Source organism: Ursus americanus, chromosome 17 (assembly GCF_024610735.1).
Source record: "Ursus americanus isolate L20-20 chromosome 17, mUrsAme1.1.p, whole genome shotgun sequence".
NCBI classification, from domain to species: Eukaryota; Metazoa; Chordata; class Mammalia; order Carnivora; family Ursidae; genus Ursus; species Ursus americanus.
Genome location: NC_142143.1, coordinates 29632523 through 29660397, shown reverse-complemented (window position 1 = coordinate 29660397; position 27875 = coordinate 29632523). Strand labels below are relative to the sequence as shown.

At 40.4% G+C, this 27875-nt stretch overlaps 1 long non-coding RNA gene across 3 annotated transcripts; it reads right to left on the bottom strand.

The window, feature by feature from the left end:
- Positions 1-163: 163 nt before the first annotated feature.
- LOC123780880 (uncharacterized) lies at positions 164-27542 on the bottom strand. 3 transcript variants are annotated; one of them, XR_006776540.2, is made up of 5 exons: positions 27446-27542; positions 12604-12764; positions 8916-9200; positions 6987-7213; positions 164-1927 (listed from the first exon to the last, which is right to left on the bottom strand). It is a non-coding gene; the product is annotated as an uncharacterized LOC123780880 (long non-coding RNA). The 3 variants fall into 3 exon arrangements; XR_015727145.1 differs by lacking the exon at positions 164-1927 and adding an exon at positions 5951-6898; XR_015727144.1 differs by lacking the exon at positions 164-1927 and having other exon boundaries at positions 5951-7213.
- Positions 27543-27875: the final 333 nt, after the last annotated feature.

The window sequence follows — 27875 nt, the reverse complement described above, 5'->3', positions numbered from 1 at the left end:
TATTTTTTTAAAAATGCCTGACAATGAAAACACTAATAGTATATTAAAATTCAAAGAAATAAATATTTTGGTTACATTATGAATGTGATGATAAATATGAAGACTATTTGATCAAATGGAAAGATATAAAGGATGATAAAAATGTATGTTCTTTTCTGCTCTAGAGTTACAGACAGTTTCCATTGAAACTGGATAATGTTCCAAAAGTAATTTGAAAGACACTTATTTGGAGTTCAGAATATACATTCCCATAGAAACATTTTTGAAAAGTGTGAATTAGGTTCCTAAGTTACCTATGAATTCTGTTTAAAATCAATATGTAGCAAAAGTATATTAATTTATATTTTGAATCAGTAAAAAGAAAGCTGTTGCATTGGAATAAGAATTAGTTACAGGACCATGAAAAAAATGAAGGAAATAGTTTTATGGAGTTCCTAATAAAGGGCTTCTAGAAGATACCAAAGAAATTAGGTGTCGATTGCACCGGGTCATCATTCAGGTCCACTTTCAATTCTTTTCTAGCTACATCCTCTCCCTTAGTGATCACATCCAGTTTGTGGCCTTATATATCACCTATATGCTGAGTTTCCCCAAATTTCTAACTCTAGCTCAGATCTCTCCCCTAAACTCCAGTCAAGTATATCTCACGCCTTCTTGTCTGAAAGACATTTCAAACTGAACATGTCCCAAACCAGATTTCTAATCTCCCCCGCCCCACCTCCAGACCAGACCATCCCTCCGTCTTCCCCATCTCAGTTAATGGCAATGCTAGTCTTCCATTTCTGACTTCCCTCCTCTCATACCCCAAGTCCAACACTTTTCTATATCCTGTCAGCTCTACCTTTGACATACATCCTGAATCCTCCTTCCATTTCTCATTTTCTCTGGTCCAAGACACCATCATTTCTTGGCTCTGTTACCGCACCTTCCTCCTAACTGATTTCTCTGCCTGACTCTTGTTCCCAAAAGTCTATTCTCAGCACAGCAGCCAGAAAGACCACGTGAAACCATAAGTTAGAGCCACTTAACACCCTCCAATAACTCCCACCTCACTCAGGGTAAAGCCAAAATGTTTGCATTGCTCTGCACCCCATCGCCAACCTTCCTGAGCTCATCTTCTAGTCCCTTCCCCTTATTCATGCAACTCCAGGTTTATTGGCCTCTTCACTCTTTCTTGAGCATTCCACTTCTGGTGCTCTGTTGGAGTTTTTGATTCTGCTGTTCCCACTGCCTAAAGTATTCTCTAGGTTAACTCCACACAGTTAACTCCCCCACCTCACCTCTATTGGGTCCTTCCTGAAATTCCATCTCCTTAGGTCTCCAATGGACATCATACCATTTACAAAAATTCCAACCTCCCAGCTACTCTGCATGCCTCATCTGTTTTATTTTTCCTTTTAGTCTTTATTATCATCTAACATACTATGTATATAACTTACTTATTATCTGTCTCCTCCATTCTAGAATATAAGCTCCACAAGGTCAATGGATTTTTTTGTCCCCAGTACCTAGAACAATGCCAGGCATATAGTAGGCATTCAAATATTTGTTGAGTGAACTGAATGAATTAGCAAGTTAAATACCTGAATGAATAAGCAAATGACTTTATTTCACAAGTCCTCTGCTGGCACTGTTCTGACTAACCCTTATTGTCCACCACAGAGATACATTTTTTTTTAATTACAAATAGAGAGAAAAGAAAAAGTCAGTAACATTATAATTGTCTCTCCATCTCCAGTCTTGGCCACTCTTCAGTTTCCCACCCACCCGCTACAACGATCCCTGTAAAACTCAAACCTGCTGAAACTGCATCTCCAGAACTCCGTGACTCTGAAGATAAAATCCATCCTTTTAATCTGGCTTAGAAGATATTTCATTGTCCACCTCTCTCATTTCTTCCCAGCTTCATGGTCAGTCAATCACGTTTCTGATAGGAAGAACCAAGGCAGTAGAGATTTTGAATCAGAGATTTCTCCTGTAGGTCAATGGCTGCTGCTGCCACAGGCTGACCTGGTGACTGTGGAGAACTTTTTCTGAGATGGCCAGCTGCCATTCTTGTGTATGAAGTTGTCACTCATTACTCAGAGTCTCTATGCCTTGTAATGTTAGAGTGCCATTGGTATATCTACTCCCTTTTTCTTGAATTAAGTGCTAGAAAACACTCTAGTATAAAAACAATTTAAGTGAAACTGTTCTACTTAAGATAGGGGGACCTGAGGAAGTAGCCTTTAAGCCCTGACCGTCCATCTCCCCAACACCTGGCATGGCCCCGCAGCCCTTCTGAGCAACCACGGCCGGTGAGGCTCCCAGCCGTCCCGCCAGGCAGCCTCCCAATACACCGACACAGAAGAAGAAAGCCTTTTGAAACAGCCACAGTTATTGGTTAATTGTAAAAATTGCCCAAGTAACTGAAATGCACTTTGCTGTTTTCTCCTTCTCTGTTTGGCGTGTGACAAATAGCCACATCTCCAAATGGCAGGAAACAACAAAATGAGAAATATGTCAGCGTCTGCATGGTGCGGGAGGTGGAACATTATGCAGGTTTTCGCCTAACGATTGGCTCCCGAGGGAGTGATTAGGATTTGGTGCACTTCTTAACTGGCGTTACCTCGGCGTTTCTGGCAGAGGATTCTGAGAAAAGATTTGTTGTTTCAGTTTCAAAAGTGCATTTTAGACGGACTCTTTGAATAGAGTGCATGTAGGGACATGTGGCATGAATGTTTAGCAATTCTGTCTCCCTGCCTCAGGTCCAGGACAGGTTTATTTTTCAGTCTAATAAAAAAGTGATACTAGAAAATGGAAAGTGGAGTTTTTAACTGCCAGAAGATCTGATTTCTATTCTTAAATATTAAGATGAGGAGGCGTCAAAGGGGGCTGTGTGGTGGGGAGGGGATCTTTGTCATGCCCTTTGCCGAGGAGCAAGTTTATTTTCAAATTGAGAAATAAGACCCCATCCAGTTTTGAAGACCCAATCTGAGCCAAACAAAAGCAACCTGAAGTACTCGTCCACTTGCAAGAAGGGCGATGGCAGCACAAATCTAATGATGTCTCTGACTTGAGATGAAACACATACACAAATCAATGAATAATTGTATGGTTTTTTTAACACTTGTACACAGCCCTCTGCTTCCTCCACTTCCTGGCAACAGAAGCCAGCTCCCCAGAGGATTGGGGGCGAAGGAGGCCTATTGGAAAGAACTGGTTAGTCATTCCCGTCTGCAACCTATCATGACTTTGGAAGAACCAAGAAAAAGGAGCAGTTATTTCTGTTACTGTTGTATTTAGCTTATTTCAAGACAGACCCAATTGCAATAATGGCTTTGACTAGCTCTTCAATGACTCTGGGACTACTAAAGGGTAAATGGCCTCCCAGAGCTATATGATACACTCCTGTCTCTCTCTCTCTCTCTCTCACACACACACAGACATCATACAGACACCGTACACATGACACACACACTGCATACAACCACATCACACATACACCAAGAGCAGACACCACATACATACACATACCACATGCAAACACCCCCCCGCACTAACATACCACACACGTCATATATACATGCACCCACACACATGCGCACACACCACGTGCATACACAGGCAACATATGAGCACCACACACACATACCATATACAAATGCACACAAATACACATTATACACACACCATGCATTTCATACTTCTAGGCAGACACAATGTGCATAACATACAACCTTTGCAAACGCACTCCACATACAAATGCATACACACTACGTATAAATTCACCACACATATACACACCACCTCGGAGGTAAATGCACACCCCAAATGCAGATAATCACACATACATATCACAAATATGCACACATAATATCCATATGCACACCCAGAACACACAAAAACATACCTCCCTACCACTTACAAATGCACATCTCACACTCACACCCCATAAGACAAGTATGCACAGACCGCATACAAATTTACCACACACATATGCACACATGGCGTGAACATTTACATACACCTATACACCACATACAAACACACCTGCACGCACACAAACACAGCACACACACAAACCTCACATGCAAATATGCATACATACACATCACAAGTATGCACATACTGTGCACAAATACATATCACACACGCACCATATACCCATATGTTCCACATACAAATACACAAACACCACACACTTCCTGCATATGACTAGAGCACACAAACACAACACCATGTACATACACATACACACATTCATAACCACATACCACATGCAAATATACACCTCGCACAACACACACAACACACATATGCACACTCCAAACCACTTACAAATGCACACACCACACCTATACACACCACATCATACACAATATTCATACATACACCACATACAAATTCATCTGCATCTTCCCACAGAGCTTCTGGGGGAGCCTAGGAAAGAAAGTTTAGAGAAGAGAATTCACACTATGGAGCACAGTGGGGAAGCTGGAATCAGCTTGGCTTTCAGCAATCTGACTGAAAAACCATATTAAACTGTTGCCTACACACCATTGTTGTTGCTTCTACCCGTGTAGGTAGTAGTTCAGAACTCAGATCCTTGAGCGTTTACTGTGTTACCGAAACATGTCAGCCACTACTAGGCCCACACCTCTTGTTTCATCAGCTCATGTGTTGGCATAAGAAATGCACTATCAGAGAAAGTTTAGGAAAGGGATTTACCTCCCCCCTAAGGAAGACATTTGTATTTTCCTTACAAATACTAGATCTTACAGTTCAAAAAAGAAAGTAGCTTTTAGTTTCCAAACCATTGTTCAATCTGAAAAAAAATAGTCATTTCCCAGATGTCCATATTACCCCCTTTCACAGACCTACCTCAAGGCCTTACTACATGGAGAAATTACTCCAGAAGCCTGGCTCTGGCACAGGTTAACCGTAACAGACCAGCAGTGACAAGTATGCCTTCCACCTATGATGACCAAGCCCAGACCCAGCAGCTAAAAGTGTATTTAAGCTGAGAACAATTGCTTCAAGTGAAGAGCCCTTGTTTAAGAGCAGTTCTTAGTGAAACACTAACCTCTTCCCATTGATGATAGCAGAGTTATTTTAATTCTTACATCTGTGAAAGGTCTGGCCATCCCATCTGACATTCTGCTTTTGGGTACCAAAGAAAACGCTTGCCCCAAATGCATGCTACTGGGAGGCAGTGTGCATGGTAGTTCAACGTGAGGGTTCTGGAAAGGGCCTGCCAGCGGGAAGCTGAATCCAGCTGTCCCGTTGAGCTGTTTACCAGTTGGATGTCCTCAAGCAAGTCATTTAAACCTTTAAAACGCACAGCTTTTCATTGGTCAATTAAAAGTAGAGCCAGTTCATGAGATTGTAATGAAGATTAAATGAAGCAAAATGCTAAGAACCATAGCTGGCAAAATGCAAGCCCTCAATAAGTGGTAGGCCCAATCAATAGGAAAAAAGGTTACCAGAGAATTAGGAGGTTCTCCTGTTCTATTATCAGCAAGAAAATTGAAGTGTGCACATTTACTAGGCATCTCCTCAAGGCGAGGCTTTGGCCTTCAACAATCCCATGATGTCGGGTAGTAGGGCACAATTCTTCAGACACGGAAACTGATGTTCAGAGAAGTTACAGTAACCCTCTTGTCACACAGATGACAAACTTGAGATTTGAATCTAGGGTAGGATAACCCCAAAGTTCTCTTTCTTTGTACCCCTCTACTACATTTTGCATTTTCTAAAAGCATCTCCTCATTATCCTATCCAATCATGACCCTACCTCCTAAGGGTCAAGTTAATAGTATCAGTTCATTCCCAGGAAATGGACCAACTATAGTATAGAACCATGGAATTTTCGAGAGATCTGGGGAAAGGATCCCAAGCCATCCTGATTATGGAACTTAAGGTCTACTGCAGAGGAGGGAGGAACTTGCAGACAGCTGAAGTTCCTGAGTTGCTTCATAAAAACACATCTTCCCAAGTTTGTTCTGAAACGTACAAAGAACTCAAGACAATCAAGACTTTCTCCTGGTGGCATGTTCAGGAGGAAAACGAAGGAGAATCTGAGAGAAAAATGCACAGAAAGGAAGGAAGGAAGGAAGGAAGGAAGGAAGGAAGGAAGGAGAAAAAGGAGGGAGAGGATGGAGAGAACAAGAAAGAAGAATCATTCCATCCTGAAAGACTTGCAAGGAAACACAAGAGCCGGTGTATCTACAGCACACAGAAAGGATATTGGGTAAGGAAGTGCTGTCCCTCCGGAAGCCAGGATGCGAACAAGGCCAGACACCCCAATAACACGACAGCAAAAGCCCTGTCTTCTTTCTCCAGTGCTCTCTGTCCAGCCCAGAGTGAAAAAGTCTCAGAAAACCGGCCTCTTAGGGGAGGATTTTTCTGAGATGCTATTTTCTATATGTCCTGGAAGAAAGAGAGTAAAGTGCAGCCCGAGGCCATGGGGGAGCTCCACCTCCTTCTCTTTTGTGCATGACAAATCTTCCACCTGTTCCACAGGCCACTGAAGCGCAGGCCTGGTAGGAGCCCCGGGAAGTGGGGGAGGGGTAGTGTGAGGATTGCTAGGAAGGCCAGAGGAGGAGCTGCGGGGACAAGGGTCCAGCTTATCCCAGGAATGCCATTCTCTGAGCGGGACCTGGAGATCTGAGTGCCTTCCCCAGCTCTGAAGGTCGTTTGACCTTTAATGCTTTCATATCAGAGGAGAATACTTGTTTTCATTTCCAAACAGCGAGTGTTCTTGTGGGTCTTCCACATTCTCATGCAAATAAGGCGAGATTGTGACGATAATTCCATGTTCTTGCATTTGGAAGAGAGGCACTGCTTTTTCGGGAGCCAGGAAAAAATACCATGGAGGAAGCGCTATTCACAAATGATTAAAATGTAGGCGCACACCCTGCGGAGAAGCGGGGAGCAGACACGGTTTGTGGTCCAGGGGCCGTGGCAGCGAAGGACACTGCTAAAAGCCGGGAAGGGGCACTCACCTTTGGAACTGATAAGAGCCATTGTTTAGCTCTTCTTTATTCTCGGTTTTGATCTAAGGCTGCCTCTCCTATCACTTTCTCCTTTGACACAGCATCTCTTTGTCAGCATGGAGATTAAAGAAAATTGGTCATCCCACGTCGGAGCGATGCACTCCCCTCCCTTTGTCTTCTTCAGGAAATTAGTAGCTTGTGTTCCATTAACTGGAGTGTTTTGCCTTATCTCATTCCTATAAGCAAAGTGGAAATTTCAAGGCCATAATTTAAAATTATTCTGTCCAATTCATTCTAAATGCTCTCAATTGCAGCCTTTATCTCTAGACCTTACTAAAGATTATATTCAGGCTCACCTGCAGGCCCACAATTGTCCTCTTTTGGGAGCTGAGGTCTTTAGAAATGTAATGAAATGTGACAGCCTTTGGAATTGGGCCCTTGAAACTGTCCCTTTTAAGACCAAATGGATTTTTTGCCACCTTAGAAGCCAGTCTCTACATTGTTTTATAATTTATTTTACAGGAGGACCTGGGAAACTCTGCTTTCCTAGACAGACAAAACGAGTTCATTGTTCCAGAACAGTCTTACAGAGATTTGCTGCCTTTTTTGATATTCATTCCAATCTTGGGGTTGAAAATAACATCTAGTCATCAGACCGAGGCTTCCATGCCCCCTTTTGTCCTGTATGTACCAAGAGTGAGGCTGTGCCCTAATGGGGCAGGCTAATACAGCAGCTTTTTACTGTGTGCAGTTCAGTTTCAAGAGAAGACTCATAGAGCTAAAAACTGGATTACCTTCTTCCAGAATGCACCAGCTCCCCTAGTTGAGTTTTTTTATGAATGGCATCTATTCTGACCGGTCAGAACCTATGTTATGCCAATGGCTGAGTAGTTTACCATCTAGTTTAATTTCTTATTTTAAAAATACATCAGGTCTCAAAGAAGTTAAGTGATTTCCTGGAGTCATATAGATAGTAGATAGCTGAGACAAGGTCATGTGATTTGAATTCCACTTCAATACCCTTTTCACCAACTTGTATGGGCATCCAAAGATGTGTAATCATGGACTGTGGTCTAACAAGACTCCACTGTTTCAATAACTGAAAGGGGGCCTTACAATTCATTATGCTAGCTCAGTTATTCTACGACACTTAACAGAATTCTAAAAATACATAGATTGTTATAGCTTATAATTAACACAAATATCTCTTCTCTGACCACAGTGTGGTAGGAACAGAGCTCAAAATGGTTCATCCAGGAGCAGTAGAAGGAAAATAAAATTTACCGTGTTCTCTGGATTCTAGTCCTGATTGTCACCACTAATTCTGTGACTCTGGGTAAGTCTTTAGTTTTCACATGTAAAATTGGGCAAGTCTAAAAGATAGTTGAGATTTTTCAGGTGAATGGTGGGACTAGGTGACGATTGAGATTCAACACTGAGATTCTATGATTCCCTGATCTGTTTACCAGGCAATTAGTTGGGTGCACTCCCCTTCCTCACCCCCTCCAAGGAGCTCACTTTCAGCACAGGTGGCACACCCGAGTGTACCCACCAAGCATCTCCGATATGGAGGAAACCAACCTACAATGTCAGGTAAGCCATGGTAGCAAAGATAGCTAGCCATCCACCAATATTCACTTCTTCTTTCTGGTATTGAAATCCCCCACCCAGATTTTCACTGGGTTCAAGGCCTTCCAACTATTGATGACAGTTCCTGGCTTCACTTGCAACGAGGTGTGGCTCTGTGACTAAGTCTCTGTGACTCATGACAAGTGAGCCAGAAGTGGTGTGTATAACTTCTAGGTTTTACCCTTAACTGGAAAGGATGTATCCCCCACTTCCTATTTTCCCTTCCCAGTGTCTGGGGGAGAGTCACGATAGCCAGCATGGACAGAGATAGAAGCTGTGTGCTATATACAACAGAATTAATACACTTACCTTGCACTGCCTACTTCTGGACAGACACGTAGGAGAAGAATAAGATCTACTGGCATTGTGAGTCTCTTTGTTTTACCAGCTGAGATAGTTTACCCAATGGTACAGCCATCAGTGAATGCTTGCATGGAATAAAAATGAAGAATCCAGGCAAGCTGCTTCAGCCTTGGATTCTATTTGGTAGTGACCAAGTAATGATTAATTGTAATCTAAGGCATCTCAAGTTTCGTAGTTCATAGGAAGACCGGATGATTGCTAAGGCCAATGATGTTATTAATCCAGTGTATCCTGTAAAATAATGGCATAATGAATTCTCATTCTGAACATATTGTAACCAAATATACTTTTTAAGAATTCCGATTTCAATAAATAGTTTCATACTACAGAAACAGTATAAACTATAAACATAATAGAAAATATAAACACTAGGGCCACCAGTAACAAAGTCATCAGTATTGGGTTTTAATAGCCACCAGATTGTCTTTAGAGAAGTATTTCTTCAAATAAATCATCTTTGTGAAGTCCCAGGAACCCAAGGACCAGAGATCACCACCCTGCTTCCAGTACACTAAAACAACTATTTCCAAAATTTTTAATTTACTAGTCAGTTCCCTGCCACATCTCTTTTTCAACACTGGGTAATTCATAAACCGTTATGTGAGTATGTAAAACCTGATATCTGATATCTTACCAGCATCTCGCTTGAGAATAAAAAATGAACCACAATTTGGACATGATAACTGTGGCAGGTACCATAGACTGGTTGACTCAACAACCATTCCAATCTCCCTTCCTGTAGAATAAAGGCTAGAAAGCTAAACCCCACATTCCCCAGAGAGTTCTGCGTGGGACCCAGATTCTCCTAAGCCCACTCGAATTCTGTGAGCTACCTGATACCTTATATTAAATCTCTTTTTGTTTGTACTGGCTAACCTCGATTCTATTTCTGCAACCAAGAATCCCAACTGCTACAGTGGTATTTTAATTCTCTGCCTGTTCAAGGATTGAAAACGTGAGGTTCTTAGAACTTATTTGTTATGGCTATGTTCTTATCACTGGCACATTTCACATTCATTATTTTAATAAAGGAATTTTAATAAGGGAAAGAGAAGGAAGCACCAGTCAGAAGGCGGGGTCGTAGGCGCTCTTTGTGCTAGTCAGAAAAGCTACACAGCTGCCTTCTTTCCAGACTGACTCACTAGCCCTCTGCAGAGACACGTAGTCATTTTCACACGGGTCTCAATGTGGATGCCAATGCTGGGAGACTACAGAGGGCAACTGAGCCTTTGGATGGCGTACTTGATAATTTGTTATACTTCAGAGGCTAAAGGAGTAAGTAGCAGGAGCTAGTCCTTAGACACCCTGTCCATAGAGTCGTTAAGCCTGTTTCAGGTAGGTTTGTAGTTCCCAGAGTGTGGTCCCCAACCAGCAGCAGCACCTGGAAAGTTTCCTAAAAATCCAAATTCTCACCTGCGTGCACACACCCCAGACCCACAGATTCAGAAACTCTGGGCTGCACCTAAGAAGCTGTTCAGGCAGAGCCTCTAGGTTGTTCCGATGTGTGTTCAAGTCTGAGGACCACTGATACAAGCTGTCTGACCCTAGCTGGGGTTAAATGGAGTTTAAGAGAAATAGTGGCAGGTAAGAAAGAGAAAAGACAATTGAGGAAACTGGACTTTGATGGCAAAGGAGGCTCACGTTCGAATATAATGAAATCTTTTCCCGCGTGAAACGGAGAAAGCATCCGTAGAAAGAGCATTGTGCTGAGAACCTAAGCTATTGGATCGGAAATTGGGATTTTTAACTAATCATTAAGTAATGTTAAAGTAATCACTTAACTTTTCTGGGATTCCATTTCCTCATTTGTAAAATGAAGAAATGGGATAAAATGTTCTTCAACACTCACAAATTCTGTTTTCTATCAGTTCTGGACAAAATTAACACTATTACCCCTGATTAGCATCATCTTGCTTTCTGAGTATTGTGTCCTTTTTAGTATAAACCTGATGATAGAAATTTCCCAGCATTCTGTTTCTCCACTTAGGAGCTGTACCTGGAAGAAAATTACCAAAAGATACACGTAGTTCTCCACCTGAAGGCAATGGTCCAGGCGTATACTCCAGCTTAATTCAGGACTGGTAAAATCCACTGCATATCTGAAAGGCCTTATGTATTGGAAAATAGTAATATTTTAGAAAAATGTACAAATTACTTATATGTGTCTTTTATATTATTGATGCTTTTATCAAATGTGAGATTTGAATGGTAAGGACTAGATTTGCATAGTTCAAGATACTCTGTGTGTGTGTGTGTGTGTGTGTGTGTGTGTTAATTAAATGCTTTAATCTACTTCCAAATTTAAGAATTGAGAATCGCTGGCACTCAGCCAAGGCTGAGGCAGGTAGTAATTACACTTGGGAAAACCACAAAATTACATCCTTTAACAATGTGGAAACATTGCAACATTGACAGAAGATTGTGTCCACTCAGTGAACTTGGGAACTATAGAGAAAAAAAGCCCTCTGTGTAATTGAAGCTTGAGTGCATGAAGGAGAAAGGAGGGCTTGGCCTACCTACGAAGCAGCAAGGACCAAGTTAATCAGTTAATGAATTTGCTGAAGATAGAAATGCAAACACATCTCATAGCTATCAAATAACCCATTAATAAAGAATGCTAGAAGAAGGTACAGCAAAAATGTGTGATCCTTAAGGCTGAGACTGTATCTTTCTTCCTACCACCTAACTCGGCAAATATTAGGCACTTAGTAAATATTTGAGGTTGAATGGATGAATAACAGTTGAGAATGACAGTATTTTAACTCTTTGTAAATAATTACAAAGAAACACAAATTTTAGCTGTGTGTTTCAAGTAGCAGCAAGTTGCTTTGCTTTTAGTGAACCTAAAATTTAGTGTTTTTGCAGTACCAGTGGAGTGGGCATGAAGATGTAATGTAAGTTATATTATGTTGAAACTTGTGAAATTAGAGACTCACTGCTTTGGGCCTACAAAAATGGCACATTTAAATGGTCCAAAGGGTCCTGGGTTTTTTTGTCTTTTTGTTTTTTGTTTTTCTGTCTAGGAGATATCATCTACAGTTTAAAAACTGACTAACGCTCTGTAAACACTGAGTCACAAAGAGTGAATCCTGCCACTAGCCGGGATGGAGCCAGTATATGTTCTCAAGACCCACCCACCCCCTACTTAAAATATGTGATTGTCAATTATCTGCAAGGGTAATTTCAGAGCACAAACCTTCTTTTTTAAATAAATGAAACATAGTGTTATTCTGGAACTATTAGAAGAACAGAAATAAAAAAGACTGTTAAGAAGGTTTTAAAATTGTGGTAATGGTTGCCCAACTCAGTGAATAAACTAAAAAACATTGAATTACACACTTTAAAAAGTTGAATTTTATGGTATATCAATTATATCTCAATAAAGTGTTTTTTTGTGGGTTTTTTTTGTGTTTTTTAAATAAAAGAGACTAGAGCTACAGAGTGGAAATACAAATGCACTTTGTGGACCATTCTGTGGTTCCAGGAGGAGGAGGAGAAGCACGCTACTTGCCAAACCCCAGACATCTGCCTGCTTGCTGGCCAACCCTCATGGTATCATCCCTGAGAAGATCGCATGTCACAGCTCACATCCTTGCCAAGTCATGAAAGTAAATATACAAGCAGTATGAATAACCTCTGGTATTTTCAGCACGATGCTCGAACTCTGGAAAGGGATCCCCCGAACATTCCTAACTGAAGCATGGTAAGAAGTGTCATCTTTACAAATGCCATCTGAGTCTTTGTGGGAAGGATCTTTTTCAATCCACTTGTCCAGTCAAGTTCACACAGCTGGTTCTAGGACATAGAGTAAATGTAAGAGTTACCTGTAGGCAGTGATTCTTCACCTGAGGGGGGGTGGGGAGAAAAAGTTAGGAATCCCAGATGAACGGCCAGAATGCTCAGAAAAATGTAAATAGGCACAGACCCAATTTTACACATAACATCAAGGGCCCAAGAGCCTTTGAGTCCCTTCCATGGACTCTAGATTAGGAATCCTTTGGTCTATCTTCTATAGCATGTTCCCACTGCATTCCATGAGAGTATTTTAGAGAAATTTAACACTGAAAACGAAACACTGAAATCTGAGAGAGACTCTAAGGAGGCTGTCCCTTTCCTTCGCTATCACAAATACACTGGTCTTTAAGTTCCTGACTAGAACCTATGGCGCCTTCAAATGGGATGTAAATGGCACCTGACAATGAGGGGAAAGAGGCTGGTTGACTAAACTCATAATTCCCTTATGTTTTCATTGCCTCTGGCTTCTCTCCCTCTCTCCTTTTTTTTTTTTTTTCTTGTACATTATTATTCTCTTCCTAGGTTTCTTTGACATTGCGTCGTTCCTCCATACCTGGGCAAGCATGTATAGTTTAAAAATGTTTAGAAGCCCTATTTTTATTTTTTTAAGTTTTTATTTAAATTCCAGTTAACATATAGAGTAATAGTATAGTGTGTAGTTTCGGGAGTAGAATTTGGTGATTCATCACTTACATACAATACCCAGTGCTCATCACAACAGGGGCCTTCCTTAATGCCCATCACCCAGTTAGCCCATCCCCCCTCCAGCAACCCTCAGTTTGTTCTCTATAGTTAGGAGTCTATTTTATGGTTTGCCTGTCTCTTTCTTTTCTCCCATGTTCATCTGTTTGGTTTCTTAAATTCCACATATGAGTGAAATCATATGATGTTTGTTTTTCTATGACTGGCACATTTCCCTTAACATAATACACTAGTTCCATCCATGTTGTTGCAAATGGCAAGATTTCATTCTTTTTATGGCTGAGTTATATTCATTGTATATACACACCACAACTTCTTTATCCATTCACCAGTTGATAGACATTTGGACTCTTTCCATCATTTGGCTATTATTGCTAATGCTGCTATAAACATCAGGGTGCACGTGTCCCTTCAAAACAGTATTTTTGTATCCTTTGAATAAATACCTAGTAGTGCAATTGCTGGATTGTCTTACTAGATATGTCTCTGGAGGCAAGGGAAACAGAAACCCTATTTTTAATAATAGCCATTATTATTAATAACAGGTTATTAATAATAGCCATTAACAATTGCAATCTATAACAAAAGAAGTCTAGAGAGAACAAGAGCTCAGTAGTTTCTTACAACTTACATTACCTGGCTCTGATCATGCAGAGTATGGGTCTCAAGACAGGTTTTACATGTACTTAAAAGCAACTATTTTTTTTTTAAAAAAAAGGGATGAAATCAAAAGTGGTAAGAATTTGTTAAGCACTCATTGTATTCTCAGCCCTATGTTTAAATGGCATGGAGAACACAGAGGAAAAATAGCTTCTTCCGTCAGAGAACTTACTAGTAACTGAGAAGACAAGATGGACAAATACAAGGCAATGAAAGAATGAAACAATTGGCTCTAAGTATTCAAATTTATAAACCATTAAAAAAAGTTTCAAATAAAAAGAGAAGTGTTTTATGTTCTACAACTTGCTTGCACTGAAAACCAAGACATGATGAATATTGCACTGAAGTAGCCAAATCTGGGGGAGGGGGACACCAACAATCACCAATCAGCATTATTTCCTGGCACTCCGCACAACTCCATGCCATATAATATATACTTAAAAAAATGAACAAATGATGGCCCTTGTGCATAAGTCCCTCACAATCCAAGTTTGTTTTCCAAATGATGAGGAAGAAAAAATTGCCTTTTTTTTTTCCTACTTGAAGTTCCAACAAGTATCCAAGGAGAAGTCTGTTCTTGCAAAATTCTCAACCAGAAACAGAAACATTTCCATCAAAAATATAGCAAATAGGACTGTTCTCTTGAGATTTCTAACCTAATTAGTCAGATGAAAACACCTTTCAGATATTCCTTTGCTAATGTGTTTAGAGATGATAAAAAATCGTGGAGTTTATTTTCTCCTCTGCTATCTATGGAACACAGGCTGTGTCACTTGAGGTAAAAGCAGGCTGACAAAAATGAATTTGTGGGTCATTTAGGAAGAAAGCAGGACTGGAATGAAAAGAAGGGAGCCCAGACTAATTCTCAGAGATTCCCAACCTATTCTCATATAATTTACATTAATGTGCGATGGTTTGTATCTCTAAAACAAATGGCAAGACTGAGTGGGTAGTTATGAGTTGGCTGAATAAAGTCAATGGAATCAAATAAGATTTTATTGGAAGATCTTTTGTGTGATAACAACTCAAACCTAGGACCACAGTCAGTCAATGATGTTACCTGAAGGGGTGGCAGCGTTTTTTGTTTTTTTTTAAGATTTTATTTATTTATTTGACAGACAGCCAGCGAGAGAGGGAACACAGCAGGGGGAGTGGAAGAGGAAGAAGCAGGCTCATAGCGGAGGAGCCTGAGGTGGGGCTCGATCCCAGAACGCCCAGGATCACGCCCTGAGCCGAAGGCAGACGCTTAATGACTGCGCTACCCAGGCGCCCCCTGAAGGGGTGGCATCTTGAATCCAGCGCTCACATTGCTCATAGGTGCCAGCCCCAGACTTCCCTCCAAACAGCCAGGCCCACTTTAGCGTCTTAGGCATTATACGGACACTTCCCATGGACAGTGGTCTCGGAGTGTGTGTGTGTGTGTGTGTGTGTATGCACGTGTGTTCTACTTTTTATTGCAGCATCACACATGCACATAGAAAAGTACCTAAAATGTACCTGTACTCTTTGACAACTACTTAAACAAATAGTCCAGTCCAGGTTAAGAAATAACCTTATATCGGCTCCCTGCGTGCACCTCGTCCCCAGAGACAAACACTATCTTTACTTGTGTTCATAATTTTTCTTGTTTTTCTTTATAGTCTCCACTACTTATTTACGCATTTCTAAACAGTATGGTCGGATTTGGTCTGGTTTTGAATTTTATCAGAAGAGACTCATAATATAGGTGGTTTTTATGCCATGATTCATTTGCTTAACCTTGCAATTGTGACAATTTCCATGGTGTTGCCTGTAATTGTTCGCTCATTTACATTACTCTTTAGTATCCCAATGTAGTTATCCATTATCTGGGGGCCCCGAGGCAAACATTTCTTAAGGGTATGTTCTTGGAATTGCTGGGCGATATGGTTTATATATTTTCAGCTTTCCTCTATAATTCTAAGCTTTCTTTCAATGTGATTTCACATCTTAATTATAGCCCATCTGGTCAGTGTATCTGTCACCTCAATTTTCATTTTTCTAATTGCTAATGAGGTTGAGCACTTTTTCTATGTCTACTGGCCTCCATCATTTCTTAATTTAATAATCAACATCTCACTAACTGGGACTTGTCTTTCTTTCTTTCTTTCTTTCTTTCTTTCTTTCTTTCTTTCTTTCTTTCTTCTTTCTTTTTGTGTATGACACATTCCTATGCGGCAAGTAGCCTGATCATTTTCCAATCAATTTGGAAGGATTTCATCGCTGTGATTATAAAACAATCATACCAACTTTGCTTCAGTTTTAACCAGTCGTTGAAACAACCTCCAAAAGATGGAATGTTTGGAAGGGGCGGGGTTTGTTACATCTACTGCCTGACGTGATCAATGTTTTCCAGTCCTAGCCTGTATCTAGTCCTTAAACTTATCATGGTGAAGTTGTACAAGGATAAATGATGACACTTGAACTCCACTGCCACAAAAAGCAGCCTGTTTAGTACAGAAATTGAGGACTTAAGATCCATCAATGCAGGGCATTATGATAGTAGCTTATTGAGTTGGCTTCTATTTTCTGAGTGGAATTACAGGCTTCGATATTTAGGGTAACACTAGTATTCTCTTCTTCTAACTGAAAGAGCCCTAGAATGTCGGAGTAAGAAAGATGTAGTGTGCTATTCTGTTTCTTACAGAGACATTCATTAGCTATTTACCTCCATGCCCCAGATGGTCAAGGGCAAGCTACACTGTCAGTAATAAAGAGCATTTTCTGAAAGAGTCTCTATTTTGCAGAAATGTGGCCTGCTCGGGCTCTGCATCTGCATAACCTTGAATGTGCAGAGCGGTGCCTCCCTGTACCTGGTGCTAATCTTTTAATCCTCTTAGATCATTTCGGTTATTGTCCTCATCTACCTGCTCTCATTGTCCTACTGCAACTCACAAAGATTCTAGCAAGTACTAGGAAATATTTTTATAAACAGAATTTTAGATTGCTAATTTCTGTAGATATAAACTCAAATGAAGTTATTTTCATTTCTTTCTCAAATCCCATGGATGTATATCCATCTTCTAGAGGTTTTTTTCTCCTTTATGAAAAAGAAATTTCCAAGACCTACGCACCAAATAAGTACGCTATTTAAGTACATAACTCTAGAGGATACACATGAAAGTCAAACTATTCAAAGTGCATGATTGCACAGAGAGCAAAAACCTTGTTCAAAGGCTTGAATCTGCTGGGGGCTTTTTGTTTATTTTGCTTTTTCCTGTCCTTTTCAGAGTGAATACCAGACATACCAGGGAGCACTAAATTCGGTCTATAAAGGAAAAATACTTTGTGTGAAATGTGATGTAAAAGCAACTGGCCAATTGTCACTTAGATGAAAATAAAACCAATTGTTTAGCCCAAATGAAATAAGGAATTCAGTCAGAACAGTCGCTGCGTCTGGCTGCTGTCTCAGTGTCTTCAAGAAGCGTATCAGAGAAGTAGAATTGCCGCAAGTACATTAACGCACTGACTCTTCATCGGAGGTGTCTGCGTGAGGCAATTTTCCTAAATGGGTAACTACTTTCAGATTTCTAGCAAATGTTTCTGACAAGGAGAGTTTTACTTTATTTTGTATCGCAATATGTTGAACTATTCTTTCGAAATCCATTTCACGTTTATAGGAGACATGATAGTCAATACAACATTCCTAGTGCCTAGCACAGTGGTAAGTACTTAGTACTAACATTCAAATTGTTGTTGAATAAGTAAATGAATTTTGTAGCCTACAAGGTACTTCATTTGAAGGTTTAATTTGAAAAGTATGGTATACTCATTGTTTTTAAATAAAGGTATATCAACTTTTCAGTTTAGTCATGTTAAAGCTTTGTAACCAAGATGGGTCTAACAGCAGAACAAGAGAATCTTTCTTAGAGTTTCTCCCCAATAGCCAGCATAAGCTTCAACAATCCAGTCAGTAGATTTTAAATTACAAAAATAAAGACTGAAGCCTTGTCTCTCTCATTTATTTGAAGGGGAAAAGTCCCTGTAATATCATTTACAGGAAGGAAAAGTTAGCCTCGTTACCCAAATGCAGATGGTATAATGGAAAGAACATGGAGACACTAGCTCCACTCACATTTATTCAACAAATATTTATTGAAAACCTATTTCATGCATTGTGTCAAGAGCAAGCAAAGTAGAAAAAAAAAGAAAAAGAAAAAACAAACAAACGAACCCAGCTCTGGTCACTCTTACCTTTGTTTCGAGTGTTCCATTCAGTCTTGTTTTCAAAACTCATTTTTACCACTTACATGACTTTATACAAACTAGGTTCCCAAAGTCTCAACCCAACCTGTCATTTGCCTGTTTTTAAAAAGAAACAGATTTTTTAAATATTGCACTTGTATCTTAACTTCCCTGTATGAGAAAACACAGTTCAATCTGGATCCTGAGTGGCAGTTCACCCCCAATTTCAATGAGAAATTGAAGAGTGATGAGAATTGTGTCAGATACGACTGTTCATGGCCCATGGAAATGAGGTGGGAAGCTCACTATTTAGCTCCTGCCACATGGATATTGCAGGTCCAGCGCTACAATCCTCTCCATTTTTCAATTTTTCAGAAATGTAGGTTTATGCTTTAGCAATGGAGAAAAAAATTTAAAATTTTGAACACTCTGCAAAGGCAAACAAAACACATTTGGTCAGTGGTCAGTCGTGGCTTGTGTACTCCCACTTGGACCGCCACTAAACATCTACCCTAAAATAATTTTGTTGTTTGTATATGTGTGTTTGTGGGAGGAGGTGGTGGTGGTGAGCAAATCAAGGGCATAATGTCCTGTAGAGTGGAGAAGTAGAAAAGAAAATAATGTTAAAGAATGTTTAGTTCTACTAAAATTTGAGTTCACATGTTTCCTTGCTTCTTTTCATTAATTGAAATAATTTATAACCTCTAATTATAAATTAATTGAGATTATTTAGGACTTTTACAGTGACTTCCTCTCCTTATGAAACCTACCATGGTAGAATTTATTAATTTGTTACATGTTATCTAGAGAAGTTTTGGTGGTTCTAAACTTCTCCAAACCACCAGAAGAACATTACAAAATCACTTCCATATGTTCCAATTCTGCTGTCGAGCTTAATTGCTTACTTCATAGAAGGGGTCTTATTCCAGTTAGTTTTGTGTCAACTTGACTGGGCAAAAGGATGCCCAGATAGCTGGTAAAAGGTTATTTCTGGGTTTGTCTGTGAGGATGTCTCTGGAAGAGATCAGATTTGAATTAGTTGACTGAGTAAAACAAGATCATCTTCACCAATGTGTGTGGGCAACCCCATGAGCCAATTTCTGGAATGAATGAATGAATGAATGAATAAATAAATTAATAAATAAACAAATAAATCCTAGTTGTATTTTCCTGGAGAACCCTGTCTAATACAAATTTTGGTATTTTGATGAGATTAACATTTGAAATGGTGGGCTCAATGAAGTAGGTGACCCTCCCCAATATGGGTGGGCATCATCCAATCCTATTCAGGGTCTGAATAGAACAAAAGGCAGAGGAAGGAGGAATCCATCCCCTTTTTTCCTGCCTCACTGATCAAGCTGGAACATCTCATCTTCTTCCATTAAATCTGCTCCCCAGGTTCTCAGGCCTTCAAACTGGGACTGAATTACATCACCAGTTTTCCTGGCTCTCCAGCTTATAGATCATGGAACTTTTCAGCCTCCATAATGACCTGAACCACCTTCTCATGATAAATGTATCTAGATCTAGCACTACATCTCTATTGGCTTTGTTTCCCTGGAGGACCCTGACTAATACAGGTTCTTTTCTGAGCTAAAGTAAAAATGTCACACATCAGACTGACTCTGGCCAGCCCGGAGAGCTGGCTGATTTCCTGTCTCCCAGACTGCTTGACGTCATACAGCGACCATCAACATCTCTATTTCACCAATGTTTGACTCTGGACATTGTACATTTTGAAGCCCTTAATTAATTTTTGTTTTAAAAGGAGCATGTTTAGGGGCTCTTGGGTGGCTCAGTTGGTTAAGTGTCTGCCTTTGGCTCAGGTCATGATCTCAGGGTCCCAGGATCAAGCCCTGCGTTGGGCCCCCTGCTCAGTGGGGAGTCTGCTTCTCCCTCTGTTCATAGTCACTCTCCCTCTCTCTCTCTTTCTCAAATAAATACATAAAAAATCTTAAAAAAAAAAAAAAGGAGCATGTTTACCATTCTTCTTTATACATATGCGTTTAAGTGAAACCTGGTCCTGAACTTACCCTTTTTTCAATTTCACTTGGTCCAATACTTACCTAAACTTGATTACTGAAAGAACAGCTCGAGCAAGAATAACCATTCCTAATCACTGCCAACTGTTTAAAAAAAACTCAAAGTATTTCAAATCAATGACCTGAAATGACACTTAATAACTAGGATTTCTGACAGTCTACAAGAATAAAAACGTTTCTTTTCTTCATCATTACACCACGTCTGTCTGTATGGTGGTGAAATGGGAAGGGTTTCAATGACTCAGTTTTGTGAAACACCAAAGGGGGACCGGGAAGACAAGCGAGCACAAGGAAACTAAGAAAGGTCTATGAACTTCCTTATTTCAAAGAAGCAGAAGCACTGAGAAATGGAAGCCAATCTCCATATTATCTAGAGGACTTTCAGCTCCCTCATCTTCCAAACCAGTGTTAACTTTTTGATACTGATGAAATCATCTATTAATTTCCAGAAGAGCAAACACTTGGACATATATTCTGTAATGGAAAGATGGAGGGGATATGGATAGATCAAATGGGAAAGAATCAGGAGGGTAATTTTTTAAAGTACATGCTTGGCTTTGGCAGGAACCTCAAGCTTTCATGTAGTAACATTGTATTTCCTTTCCTAATCAAGTCTGGATTAGTGGAAATGAAAATGAGTTTCTGTTTCCTAAGCCACTGAAAACAAGGGAGGATGGCTTAGAGCATCCTTCTGGCTACAGCAATTGCTGTTTAACCAAGGGCAAGCCACAAAGCAGAATCCCACACTCCGATAATCTGGAGCTCAATTTAACACACATTCTGCATTAAAGAAATCCAACATCATGACTCAGAGAACCCAACTCAAAAGCAAGAGCATCACCTTCCTTCACTCCCACCAAGTGAAAATAAACTGGAGAATGGCTAGGCTCCAAAACAGTGAGGTGCTAATCATCATGGTTTTCGTCTCTTTTACAGGAAATGATATGGAATCCGACGCCTGCACGTGCCTTTTCAGGAAATTGCTCATCTGTCTAATTAAGCTCTTCTTTCTCCACAGGTCTGCGGATACACTGAACAGACATATGGCTTCCAGAAAAGCTTCTTGCCCTCTTTCTGTTGGTCACTGGAAATTTCTGATGTGATGGAATCTCCTTAAAGTGGAGTTGTGTTTTTTTTCATCTCCATTTTAAGAAGATTCCATCACCTTCTATTAATCACTGGCTACACTTCACTGACACTTCATTAGAAAGTGACATTTCCTATCCGGAAGCGCTTTTGAAAAAGCATAAATTAAAAGGCTTCATAAACCTTGTCACCAGCACGGAGCATCTCACTGCTCATGGACTCCAAGTTTATATGTGCTCAGGCAAGAATGTTCCAGCTTGTTTATTTGTTTTTCCAGTGGAATAGTTATTGTACTTTGGCCTCTGCTCCTTTCATAACACACCACAGAGAACCTGCCCTCTGTCCTACCTTCCACCAATGAACCTTGCTTTATTTCCTGTCCTTGCAAAGTTAGTACAATCTACTTCACTTCTGCCTCAATAATTTACCATTTCCTTCCTTCTAAGTCAGCTTCTTCATTTCAACCTCAATTAAAGAACAATGGAACAGACATTTATAAAGAGTCCAGTGTCAGATCCTGGGGACATGAAATTAAGTAAGACGAAAGTTTTGTCCTCAAGAAGCTTGCAATCCAGTGGGAAGAAAAATACAGAATGAACCCCAAACCTCACATTCAGCTGCAACAGGTGCAAAAAAAGAAAAAGGAAAAAAATAATGTCTTATAAACAGCATGCTAAAGCAAGCAAAGAGGAAGAGGCAAGACATCATTATCCTCTCTACTTATGAAAAAAAAACTATCATAACTTTGAAATGCTTTTATACTTTGCAAATAATACTGTTTAAATACGTGGTCAAACATGTATAGTTAGAGAAGGGGGCTTAGCAAGTGTCCTCTTCCACCAACCTGTTATACCTAAAATACTTATAAGAAGAAAAACTGATTCTTATTCTTAAGTTATACTCGCACAGAATATAATGATAGGTGAAGTTAAAAGAAACAAAGATCATAGCCTTGAAGCCTATTGAAGCCAATAACCGCCCCCACCACCACCTCAAAAGGCACAGTAGGGTGATAACAGTAGAGGCCTAGAACCTAAGTCTCATTCAGTTTTACCCTCCCCTTAACCCACCTTGAATCAAAACTACACAACTTCTTAGATCTGTGGAAAGGCATCACAATAGAGATAATTATGGGCCTTCAAGCAAATCTCTGAATTTGAGATTTAACATTCCAGTAGTTCTGGAATGCTTTCGGCTCTATTCATGCACACCAAAGTAGTTTGGAAAGGATTCAGTTCATCTCTGAGCAACCCAAGCCTGGAGGTGCCGAACAACAGCTGCCACGTTTACAGGGTCAGAGCGGCTCCGGGCAAAGCCAGTTCCATTCCGTTCAACAATTAGTTGAGCCCGGGGAGTTCTTAGTCTGTGCGCCTGCCTGATGCCCCCTCTCACAATTACCTGGCTGCTTCGGGAAGCAAAGAGGCACCACAACACAAAAACATTCACGGAGGAGCAGACTGATCTCTCCTAATACTCGTCACCACTTAGCCTTCACTTAGCCCCAGCTTCTTCTCCACCCATCATATCAATACCAAGCCTGACCGATGGTATCGTTGTAGGCATTTACAAGCAATGCAAATGCACTGCACTAGGTTGCTAGGCAAAATGGCAAACATCGCGAAAGTTGTAGGATTTCATAAGACGAATGAAAGTGATGTTGGAAAACTTCTTGGATCACACACACAAAAAATGAATTGGCAGAGGCGAATCTATTAAAAATTAATGAAGAGGAAATCAACAGGGATGCTGGTGTGATAGGCATGGCAAAAAGGAGTTATTGGATAAAAGGGAGCAAGAGAGTCCTTTAGGGTAACTGACAAAGCCCTCTCTTAAGGCACAAGAACTTCAAGTGTAGTAATATTGCAAAACGTATACATACATTAAGGGAAGATTTCGGTACTGCCGTCACATAATTTTCTTAGAAAAATGAGGCTGGAAAAGAATGATCAGTATTTGATTCATCTCTGTTTTCTTAAAATGCTAAATATAATTTTTTTTTCCAGTAATGGATATAATTTTCTCTTTGTTGTACTGGCCATGTTAATTAAACTTAATGAAAATGGGAAACATTAACAAGGTTCTGGGCAAGGTGGACGCTATTTCAGGAGACTAGTTTGACAATATCTATCAAGATTTTTTTTTAATTGAAGTCTAGCTGACACACAATGTTGCATTAGTTTCAGGTGGACAACATAGTGATTCAACCTCTCTTTAGATTGTGCTATGCTCACCACAAGTGTAACTACCATCAGTCACCCTACAAGGCTATTACAATACCATTGACTATATTCCCAATTCTGGACCTTTTATCCCTGTGACCTACTCATTCCAACACTGGAAACCTGTGTCTCCCTCTCCCCTCCACCCATTTTGCCCATCCCCCCACCCCCACCCTTCTGGCAACTCTGTTCTCTGTATTTACAGGTCTGATTCTGCTTTTTGTTGGTTTGGTCATTTGTTTTGTTTTTTTTAGATTCCACATATAAGTGAAGTCACATGACATTTTCTTTCTCTGACTTATTTCTAAAGTGCTAAATACAATGTAATTTAGATTTATTTAAATATAAGTAAGAACAAACAAATTATCACCAGGAGATTTTGTTTCCCTTTGAAGACACAGAACGAATCATGGTTCTTTTAATTATTTAAAAAACATATTTTAAGTAGGTTCATTTTCAGGAGCTTTAAATATATATATTTAAATGTACATATATATATATAGATATATATATAGATATATATATAGATATATTTACCAACTTTGGTAAGTTTGTATTTACAAGCTGTGCAATGTGGACGCATTTCCTGTTCTTTCAAAGCCTTAGTTTCAACGTCTGAGATAATAAAAGTAATCAAATGTATATAATAAATGTACCTCACAGAGGGGCCAAAAGATTTTATTTTTATAAATATAAATAAAAATAAATATATATATATATATATATATATATATACATATATATATATATATATTTACCAACTTTCCTTGGATAATGAAGACCCATTCACTGTTGCAGCCATGGCCCTTGCCCTGAAGAAGCTTCTCAAATCCTGCCAGGCTGCCTCACCAATCAAGTCACAGGTGAGTGCTGTGACAGCAACCGGAGCAGAGGGCTTCATCTGAATGTAGCCCACACATACCCATGGTCAATTAACTTAGTGCTGATGGGAGGGCTTTGCTCCTTATTTTAACTAAGGCTTTTCCTATGATTAAAAGGAAGCCCTAGGCACTAAATTCATTTTCCCAGGACTAATGAAAGAACATCCATCAAAGAAAAAAGTCTCTAAGTGTTGAATTCCAGTTTATGAACCTCAGGTGGCTAAGGATGAGGTAAGGTCACGTGCAATGCTATGAAGCATATGTCAGCACGAGAGGATCCTGCCCCCGAATCAGCCTTTGGGTTGAGAAAACAGCCTTCTCCACCCCAAATGCCCTGGCCCTCTGGGCATGGAAATTTTTCTGGAACTGTATTGGAAAAGCACTGCTCTCTCCACCATAAGCTACAGAGCCCTCCACGGGAATCGATTTTCTATCAGCCCTTTTCTTCTGAAGAGGTATCCTTGTACAATATAAAGAGCCCAGATGTTTTGGAGTCAGACAGGCTGAGCTTCAAACTCCACCTTTGTATTTACAAGCCGTGCAATGTGGACGCATTTCCTGCCCTTTCAAAGCCTTAGTGTCGACGTCTGAGATGATAAAAGTAATAAAATATACCTCACAGAGGGGCCAAAAGACAAGTGAAGCCACGACTCTGAATGTGCAACAATGGACAAGCTTCCCAGCGGGCATAGTTTTAAAAAGAAGGTCGTTCCCACCACTTCCCCCGACCTGAGAGATTTGGGGGGAGCATAAGCCCTCTGGCACCTGGCGGGAAAGGAGGAAGTGAGAGGCGATTAAGGGAGCGCAGAGGAGATGGAGAGGGTGAGGCTGACTAACCACAACTGCCTCTCCGCGCAGGGGTGAGGGATGAGACAGCCGTGTGTCAGACAGAACACAAACTCAGTGCGTCTGACTCAGACTGGGCCAAGCTGCCCCGAGCAGATAATAAATACAATCCCCCGGAACTAACTCAGGGGCCTCAGTTCGGCCACTCCTGGCCGAGACGTTCTCTGCTCCCTGGCAGGAAACCCACTCCCGCGCATGTGCCGGTTGCTAATGGTTTTCTAATCTCAGTCTCAAACCTTTCATGAATGAGGTTGGGGGAGGGGGGAGTGTGTGTGTGTGTGTGTGTGTGTGTGTGTGTGGTGTGTTTTAAGATGGTATATAAAAAGAGGTCTTTTCCAGAACTTGAAAAAAACAGATATTCAACAAAACACTGGCCAATGTTTATGTTAGTCTTTATCTTCAAGGTCTGAGCACTTTCATCTACAATCAGTCAACAAATATTTATTAAACCCTGAAACTATTTGCTGTGCCAGGTACGGTGAGTAACAGAGAAGAGGTGGAGGGTGACCATGCAGACTCCACTCTCAAGAAAACTGCCATCAGCCTCAGCACGTGAGCCCTACCCCTGTGTGCAACAACCGGCCAAGGGGACAAAACAAAAACATCTATGCGCCGGTGTCGGCGTGCAAGAGTGCCTCCTGCCTCAGAGAGCCGTCGTGAAGCTCAGATACAATGATACATGGAAGGCTCCTAGCAGGAACACGTGTGTTGAACAAATTCATTTTCCCTTCCCCCTGGGAGAAATCTAGGGCAGAGCAATGTCAAAGCCAAGGCGGCAGGCAGTTACAAGGAGGAGGTTATCAACAGCTAATGCCGCTGTGAGATTTTGACAAAAAGGAAGTTACAACTGACCTTTTAGAGAACTGTTTCTGAAGTGTGATGAAGATCAAAGTCGGTTAATAGCAAAGAGTTACGAAAGGAAGGGATATCCAGGAGGTGTAGCCAACGGGCATAAAATACGACTTTGAGAGGCTTGGAAGGGAAAAGGAAGACAGAAAACCATAGGATCTAGTGATGGTCATTCGGTTTCTCTTTTTACAATACGAAGCTCGGTTTAAAAGGTTTGTCTACAAAGGGGGAAAGGATTAAAATATTCTAGAACCTTCCGCAGCTTTAATCTGAAGCCAACAAGGCAACCACATGGCATCATGTCTCCAAGGAACTCAAAAATAGGTGAAATCAATTCCTTTTTCTCTTTCTAATAAAAAAATTCTAAAATTAAAATAGCTTCCCCAGGATTTAAATAAAATAAAAAATATATTTATTTCATCAGAATTCAATAGAACAAAGTAGACAAAGGTAGAGGTTAATTAGTTTTATCTGCAGGAAAGTTAAGGGACTTTTGCCTAGGATCTTACTAATCTCTGTTAAAATTAATGAGAGTTAGTTTGTACTTTAAGCCAATAAACATTGACTTATAATATTGGATTTTTATATCCCTCCTATCACTGAGTAAATGTTATAGGAAATATAAGGCTGTTCGTGGCAAGCCTTTTGCCCTCTGGAGACTTCAACTCAATAGAGACAACAGAAAATGTACACACAAATTGTGTGTAAAGGACACGGTGACTGAGTTAATAAAATACTAAAGATACTAGGAGTAGAAAAGAGAAACAAGTTAATTCTGGGCTGGGGGAGAGTGGGGTTTTCCTGAAAGAAGGATGGATTTAAGTTGGGTTTTGAAGAGAACTCAGGAGTTTCTAAGGCAGGTAATGGCAGAGCCAAAGTGGGGTGAGGGGAGGCGCACTTCCACCGGAGTCCAGGGAGAAAGAAGGAACCAACAAAACCAAGGGTAACGAGGACGGCCAGAAACAAGACCCCTGTGTAACAGCGGGAAGGGAGAGTTGAAATATCCTCTACCCACAAACGGACTTGCCTGCATGCAAGCCCTCTACGTGGAATATCCGCACCTCTAGGCCTTTCTGTCTCATTCATTATTGCATTCTTACTCACGCCACTGTTTCCCAACTTCACATTTCAGCTCGAGGGTCTATTTTTTTTTTCCCATTGTACTCATACAGCAAAAAGAGGAAATAACTCACCCAGCAGTGGGGATTTCTTAGTAGGGTTTAGAAGAGAGATGCTGGGGGTGGCTGACTCTGCCAAAATGTTTCCTTTTTCGCTTGCTGTTTGTCAGATATGCTGTTGAGCAACCCTGGTGAGTGTCATCAACATGCAATCTCATCTGATTTATCTTCCTTTACTCACTCAAACTCAGCCCTTTGCCCCCTTTTTTTCTGGCTCATTTAGAGTTTCACAACCTCTTACCTTTAATTGCTGAGTAAGTGTAACACATTGTGTCTCTGGCATCAGATATAAGCCCCAAGGAGGAGGCCTCACGGTCACAGACGTGGCTGGGGCTGTCCATTATGCCTTCATCTTTCGTTTTGTCATTATTTCATTTTAAAAATACATTTCTATTTTTCTCACAGATTCTGATTCAAAACAATACATTTTTGTGGCTGTCTTTTC